Source organism: Palaemon carinicauda, chromosome 29 (assembly GCF_036898095.1).
Source record: "Palaemon carinicauda isolate YSFRI2023 chromosome 29, ASM3689809v2, whole genome shotgun sequence".
Classification (NCBI taxonomy): Eukaryota; Metazoa; Arthropoda; class Malacostraca; order Decapoda; family Palaemonidae; genus Palaemon; species Palaemon carinicauda.
Genome location: NC_090753.1, coordinates 68,765,053 through 68,773,757, shown reverse-complemented (window position 1 = coordinate 68,773,757; position 8,705 = coordinate 68,765,053).

Genomic DNA, 8,705 nt, shown 5'->3' with positions numbered 1-8,705 from the left:
CGGTAATTCTCTTGTAATATCACTCGCGGAAATATTATACAGTAGGAAGCTGCCGGAGGGAACTTCCATCAGGACGACATGGCTATCTCACCCAAAAATAGATTTTTCCTACGTCAAAATCCCTTTTTTTTTTTTTTTTTACAATGCTGGTTTATTAAAGATTTCTGAATACAGTAAGCACTCACCCACTGTACAGCATTTTCTGTAAATTAACAACGATGCAACTCGCATACATGCATACAGTGTTTGAATTTATAGATTGAATCTTAATGAATATGTATTGAATTGTTATAATTACATGACAAGTTGCAACATTAATTGAAAAAGTAGAATGCAACAAGTTTAAACATTCTAATAAGAAAAGCACAAAATACCTCAGTAATGATGAAAAATAAACTATGAAATGAAAATCAAATATAGGAATCAATATTCCCCAGAAAGCTTTGAAAAGATTTATGTCAACCTGCTTGATATAAAGACGTTGACCCTTCTCATAAAAGTCTAATTAAATGGCTTAATACCAAAACTTCCGGGCTGCCCAGAGGCAAGAGCCCGGGTCTTACACAAAGTAAGGCAATCTATACAGACAGACAGACTTAATACTAAAGACACCTTACCATACTTAAGCACATCAAGTCGATACCTGGGCACGAGATCGCCACTCACAACAAATGAGAAATGACCCCACAAGAGATATTATATATATATCCACTAATGAAGTTTACAAATTGTCAAGGCTTAAAATAAAAAGCTCCATGGAGATGAGCATTATGTCTGATGAAGGTTGGTCTACCATCAAGAATTAAGTCAGCCTGCTGGAAAAGAAATGCTGGGTTACGGGGTAGCACTACGGAAATTGAGCAGGGATGAGACATACGATACAGTAATAACTAAAAAAGCACTGAGAGAGTGCAGACCTCAGCCACGGCAGCTTATTTCTCAAAACCACAATCAATTAATCATTTCCAGCTCTTTACAGAAGTTTAAAATCCCTGCAAGTGTCATTACATTACGATTAAAATTGACGCTGTGTAGTTGATGACCGGATTTTTTACCTTTAGCTTAACCTTGTCATATATTAATTGGCGTGGATTTTCATACACTCAAATATGAACCAAGTTTGACGTCTGTGACAACGATGTCCAAACTTATAGCTGATTACATGAATTGGACATTTGGCTTGACCATGACTTTGACTTTCCAGAATTTAACAATTTCCAGAATTCTACATAAGTTAATCCCTACAAGTTTCATTACTCTACGATTAAAATCGTGGCTAAGAAGCTGTTAACAAACAAACAAACACACAAACTTTCTTCCAATTTTATTGGCGAAGGTCCATCCATCCATATACCAAAGGCACTTCCCCCAATTTTTGGGGGGTAGCCGACAACAACAAGAAACAAAACAAAAAAGGGGACCTCTACTCTCTACGTTCCTCCAGCCTAACCAGGGACTCAATCGAGTTCAGCTGGTAAATATAGAAGAACTTTAGATAGGAAATGGAGAAATTAAAGTAGAATGTGGTAAGAATAAAAGTGTGGTAATTTTAGTCAAACGAGGAGGAAGTGACGAAACAGATTATAAGGAGAAAAAAAATGTAAGTGTAATCAAGGAGTGGCATTTGTTTTAGGATACCCAACAGAATTATTGATGAAATATCCACGGGTGAAGAAAATGAGAAGAAAACAATAGGCAACATAAATACTCTTTCAATAACATCAAAGAAGAAATATACAGCTAGGTGGAGCATTTTTGTGACGTGAATAAGATACGAGGAGGATATTTTTAACACATACCAGAAGTTGGGGAAGAACATAATGTGCCAGTCACAAATCTTGGTTGTTGAAATGGAATCATTAAGAAAGGAAAACCTTATGAGATTAACCCTTTTACCCCCAAGGACGTACTGGTACGCTTCACAAAAGCCATCCCTTTACCCCCATGGACGTACCGGTACGTCCTTGCAAAAAAAATGCTATAAATTTTTTTTTTCATATTTTTGATAATTTTTTGAGAAAATTCAGGCATTTTCCAAGAGAATGAGACCAACCTGACCTCTCTATGACAAAAATTAAGGCTGTTAGAGCTATTTAAAAGAAATATACTGCAAAATGTGCTGGGGAAAAAATAACCCCCTGGGGTTTAAGGGTTGGAAATTTCCAAATACCCTGGGGGTAAAAGGGTTAAAAGAACCTGACTTGGAGTTGGAAGAACATAAACAGAGGAGCAAGACTGATAAAAGGCGTCCCACCTTGAGAAAGGATCACCCCTATACTAATTGATTTACACTGGCTGCCGATTGAAGCGAGGATTGAATTTAAAATATGTACAATAACCCACCAAGTTATCAGTCGTCCAAAATACTTAAGAGAATTGCTACATACTGCGCAGCCAACAAATCGTGTCGACACGAGACTAGTTACAGACGTCTACTTTAGGCTCTAGGGCCTTTAAATATGCGGCCCCGAGACTATATAATAAGCTCACACGAAACATTCGAATGATTGAAGACATTAAGGCTTTCAAGAGGAAACTGAAGACTTTCTTATTTAAACAGTCTTACAACCCTGACGATTTAACAGTAAATGAAGAATGCGAGACATGAAATGTTAAATACTCTGAACGAATAAGGTAAAACGACAGTGGAGGTCCTGTAGAGAGTGGGGTTCCCCTGCTGTATGGGACCGGAAAAGCAGCCATCAAAGTAAGTAAGTAAAAGTATATGGAAGGAGGGAACAGGAAATGATACCATAATTCCAAAGGATGGCAGGAAGCTTAAAACAATACCAAAGGGCTGGAAGTTGATGATTCTTGGAATACGAGATAAAAGGTGGGCCATTTTTAATATAACTAAGTTTCCATTTAGTAAATCATAAACTAGAGTTTCATGTAAAGATTATTATAGTGATCATGCTGATCTACATTTTCTTTGTGTTGTTATTTAAACATGGAGGTGGCGTATTGTAGTTACACATGGGAAAACATGATTTTCAAGGCGTTGCAAAAACTATTTTTGGAAAATAAAAACCATACATAATCTGCATAGAAACTGACCAGCTGTAAAGTACACTTGGCATGTATTAGTGTCTAGGTTACAATATTGGTCAAAATTTGTTAACAAGCACAGATATTTCATAACACCTGAAGTGATGTAGTTGAAGTCAGATATATCATAACTTTGCCGACTTATAATAGCTTTATACCAGTGGTTCCCAACCTGTGGTACGCGAGGGCCTTCCAGGTGGTACGCGAACACTTTCGGGGTCACGAACGACAGCAAAGACGAAGCACAAAGAGTGCTCTCCTTTAAACTTCTGGGTGAGCATGGCCTCCTCGTACCCGACGCTAGCCCGTCACGCTGTTCCCCAGCTACTGATTTTCCCCTCGACGTGGGAGTGCGAGCAGGGGTTCTCAGACTTCATGGCCATCAAGTCGAAGAGCCGGAACCGTCTTGCTGCACCCGGGCATGATTTCTGATGTGCTGAGAGCAAAGTCATGCCCCGCATTGACCAGCTGGTGGAGAAGAAGCAGATACAGCCCTCGCATTGAGTTGTTGTTTTCTTAGTTAATTTGCGTGTTCTATTTTTACAATTATAGAAATAAAGTGGTATCTGATCGAATTTAGTTTCTCTGGAAGCAGGTGGTACGCGGCGACTGTACGGGACCTCCAAGTGGTACTCGATCACAAAAAGGTTGGGAATCACTGCTTTATACGGTTCACCATACTTCGTCAACCATTGTGCAAGGTTTGGGAGTCAAAGATTATGTGTATCAACACATCATTTCCTGGTTATCTAGTTACAAAGTACAGTACAACAACCCTTATACAGCAATGCAGAATAGATCAGCATAACTATAGCAGTTTGTAAAGTTATCTAGCACCAAAGACTAAAGAGTTCAAAACTAGATAACATAGGTTAACAAGATACAAATACTGTATCCAACACAATTCAAACCATCACAGTATATGCAGAACACTGAAATATACAAAAGACATTTGCTGGTCATAAGTACAGAGTACAGTACAGTATTTTCTAAATATGATAGAAAAATGAAAAATTTAAGGTTTCTAAACTCCTCTCATAGGTGTTCCTCTGTGCTTAGCCTCATTTAAAACTAAAAAGTAAAAATAGAAGTACAACATTATCTATTTTAAAGTTCAGCATCAACAAGAACAGGTCACTTATAAAATTGTGTATGTGTGCAAAAATCACGCTGACACATGACGATTATAAAATATAGCATGTTATGGTCATGAAATTAAAATTTTCTTTTCGTGGCTATAATACAGTGTGTGTGTATATATATATATATATATATATATATATATATATATATATATATATGTGTGTGTGTGTGTGTGTGTGTATGTATGTGTCATACACCTTAGTCTTCTCTGGAAGGAATGATCACAAAACAATAAAGCATTTCATCTTTTCATAAAAGGTCTTCAGAGCCGAGATCGCACTTCCCAATACAATTTTTTCACTACCGTTATATATATTTTTCAGAAGATAGAAAAAATACACCTTATCTGTATGTTAATCCCAGAAAGATAACCATTACTATTAGTAACTATTGGTTTAAATTTCTTAATCTTCATAAGGCTGGTCAGAGGGATTTTTACTCTTAAAATATCACAGCTTTTGATCAATTTGTATTTTTCCTAACAACATAAAGCCGAGCCCTTGTATGGTTATGAAAAGTACAATTAAAAAATTTGTGATTTGTTCCTACTCATAATAATACTGTACTGTACAAATTTAAAATTTTATTATGAGATTTATCCTAATTGACCAAACTGGCTGGTTTTATCGACCCAAGAAATATCAATTTACTTTGGTCCTCCTGTATGGGAGCGAAGTCATGTCTCTTCTTTAACCTCCTAACTACCTGGGCATAGAGATATCGGAGGTGTTGGGCTAGGCCGCCACCAGGGACAAGTGGACCGTCTTAAGAAAATCGAAACCCTTTGAGATAGAGTATCCAAATGTAATGGCATTAAATGATCAATGGAAATGCATAAATTCGCTCCATTCTTCCCCTCAAAGAAACGAAAGGTACTCTTTCAAGTAGTTTACCTGCATCAATCTTCTGGTCCATCTCCATTATGGTCCGACTACTAAGACCCCAAGGGAGGGAAAGAAGAAAGGAAAAAGGGCCACACCTCATCTTTCATTCTTGGACTTATGTTGCAACTGCTATCATAGGACAAGATGCTTCTTATCCCATGAGGCAGTTGGGGTCATTATACAACATATTGAGCAGCTACCACATGTCCTAAGGAGAATGTGTCCAAGGACTTGTGGGTATACTGCTGCATGTAGTGGGCTCTGAAGGTTAATTCAACTCAAGACTCTTGCCTCCAGCGCTTGCTTCACAGATTCTTCCTGAAGACGGGGTGGTATTAATTCCTCTTATTTCATGGGCTTCTGCCTTTGAAGGGTGGCTCATAGCTCCCTCAAGGATAGGATAAGTGAGTTGGATGGTTTCACAAAGCTAGATTTTATTCATAGATATTGGTTTTTTCATCATACCAGTGCTAAAGAATAACCCTTTGTGCTCTGCTCTGAAGTGCCGAGTGCTCTTGAGGTAGTGCCGTAGTGCCCTCACAGGACAGAGAAACAGCTCATCCTCATTGCTAGTCATATCTAAGAGAGAGATGGAAAAGGACTTGAACCATGAGTTATGGATTGCTAGGTTTTGTCTTAGCCACGAACTTCGGAACATACATCATCAAGACCTTCTTTCCCTTGGAATGACTAATGGCATATGAAATGCCCTGCAGTTCGCCTACTCTTCGCCGAGGCTAGAGCCAGTAAGAACACAGTCTTAAGAGTTAGACACGTCTGATGCTCTTCTTAATGGCTTGTACGGCGAGTGTTTATGAGAGTTGAGAACTCTTGTGATGTCCCAGGCTGGGTGTCAGAGTTCTCTTGGAGGACAGAACTACTCGAAACTCCTAATCAGCATGGACAGTTCTCATAAATAAAGAGAAGTAGTCCAAGCTTTTCAGTCTAAGGAGCCTACTAGTTTAAAGGCTGATTAGTAGCCTTTTATAGCAGGGCTGAAAGGAGCTTCTCTTGGTGAAGGTAGACAAGGAAATAGCAGAAGATAGCCCACTTTTCCTGGTAAACAGCTGCAGAGGATTCACAGATATTACGGCATCTCTTGTGCAGCGCCTCACAAAAAGCCTTTCGTTCAGAGATCCTGGGTAGTCTCTACCCATTAACCCTTTTACCCCCAGGCTTTTTGGAAATTTCCAACCCTTAACCCTCAAGGGGTTACTTTTTTCCCAGCACATTTTGGTATATATTTCTTTTAAATTGCTCTAACAGCCTTAATTTTTGTCATAGAGAGGTCAGATTGGTCTCATTCTCTTGGAAAATGTCTGAATTTTTTCAAAAAATTATCAAAAATATGAAAAAAATAATTTTTTATAGCATTTTTTTGCAAGGACGTACCGGTACGTCCATGGGGGTAAAGGGATGGCTTTTGTGAAACGTACCAGTACGTCCTTTGGGGGTAAAAGGGTTAAGTAACAGGGAGGTCACCGAGTTGTGCAACCTCTGCATATGTGGCTGTCAGAGGAGGTTGGGCCATTGGAGTAGATCTAATGGTACCGCAACCTGCAGCATCAGTTAACCGGGAGTCATGAAGGTTTGCCTGGCATTCAAAATCGTCAACAGTTTGTCGAGTATTCGACATATCAGGCAAAAGGGTGTTAAGGCATAAGCATCTAGGTTGTCCCAGGGTTGTTGGAATGCATCTTCCAATGCGGTAGATGGGTCTGGGACTGGTGAACAAAACACTGGCAGTGCCTTGATCAGGAGGGTCATGAATAAGTCTATTGTTGGAAACCCCAAAAGTTAAGAGGCCTTTCCACCCTACAGGGAAGCACGGGCCACTCTGTTCTTACTACCTGTCTCTGACAGCTAAGAGAGTCTGCTAAAACAATACTCTTGCTTGAAATGTACCTCACTGACAATTCTAGTGCATTGTTGCATGCCCAAGGGTGTGAGTACTTCACCAATTTGCAGAGGGGTTCAGACACTGTCGCTCCTGGCTTGTTGACGTAAGCCACTACGGTGGTGATGCAACTCATCAACGCTACCGAGTACCCAATCAAACTCTGTTGGAAAGACAGCAGGTCTAGCAGAGTAACTCATATTTCCAGCAGGTTGATGTGCGGGCTCCTTTTGTCTCAAGACCAGAGTTCCGAGGCAGTCTTGTTCCTAAGGTGAGTGTCCTACCCCTCCTTTGATGTGTATTATTCCAGCAGTGACCAGATTGTGGAATGATCTTTCTAATCAAGCAGTTGAATCTGTGGAACTTTAGAAGTTCAAACTTATTGTAAATGCCTCTCTGTTGAACAGGTTGACATAAGTATAGTATCATTTTATAGTTTACATATTACTGATCTATTTCAATGTAACAGATCTTGAGTAGTTCATACTCTTTATTCAATACTTATATGCATAGTAGTTTATTTGCTATTCATCTTTTCCTTTCCTCACTGGGCTAGTTTCTCTGTTGATTGGTTTAGGCTTGTAGAATTCTGCTTTTCAACTAGGGTTGTAGTTTGGCTCGTACTATAATAACAATAATACATTTGACACCTCCATGTTAATCACGCAGAAACACTGTAAAGAAATATTAATAACAGTCAAGCTTCAATAAGCACAAAAAATATGTGTACTTCTCTGCAGCTCAAATCAAAGTGACTACTCAGTGTGCAGGGATTCCTCGCCACCTGCCAGTATTTACCGACATAAAATTCTAACAGCTGCACTCCAGCTATGCTGAATTAATAATCTTACTAAAGGATGAGGATTTGTATATCTGTAGGAACAACTAGTTATTACAAAATTTTGGAACACATTCTTGGAGATCAAGAAACTACAAACTTAAATTTTACTAAATTTTTTTCATTAAGGTATTAGACTAAAAAGAGAGTTTATGGTAATATATAAACTTATGTGAGTGTCTCAATGATGGGCTGGGCAATGGCGGTGGGGTAGTTTATCCACCCTGGCAGGCTCAACCATACCGCTAAGGCCAGTTCTGAGAGACCAGACCAAGACTGGACCCCTATAGGCCTTCTCCTTTATTTTAAGATAGGCAAAGGCTAGGCGAAGGAAAACTCCAAAATCAAACCAAACAAGACCCCAACGGCGGAGCTTCCTAGCGCCGGCAGAAGAGGGCAATGCCTGTCGGGCAGGCAACAAGGCGCGCCTTGACATAACAAGAACCCGGCAGCTCGATGCAACCAACATCGGAGAAGCCGCCTGTCTCATATGTCTCGAGCCGCGGTGAAAACGATGTGGGCCAAGTGTGTGAGCGTGGCCGTTGCAAAGCCACGACCACCCAAAACAATATACCCAGCTACTGGCATTCTGTCGTTTCCTCCACCCTTCTTCATCTTTTCATAGATAGGAGGCTGATGGCTAACGACAGAACCCAATACTCGGACACGAGTGGGCGATGATGACGACGACGATAAACTTATGTTAGGTTTATTAATGGACAATCTCTTTCCTTCATTAACCATTCTTTATCAGTGTGGAAATGAGCAATATGAACACCAGGGGTCATTCATGAAAATAAATGTAATTTCAACAATAAAATTTGATATTTCTATACTTGCCTAATGTTCATGTACATGCCTACTCTCTCCCCCACTGACTAGCGATGTAAAGGAA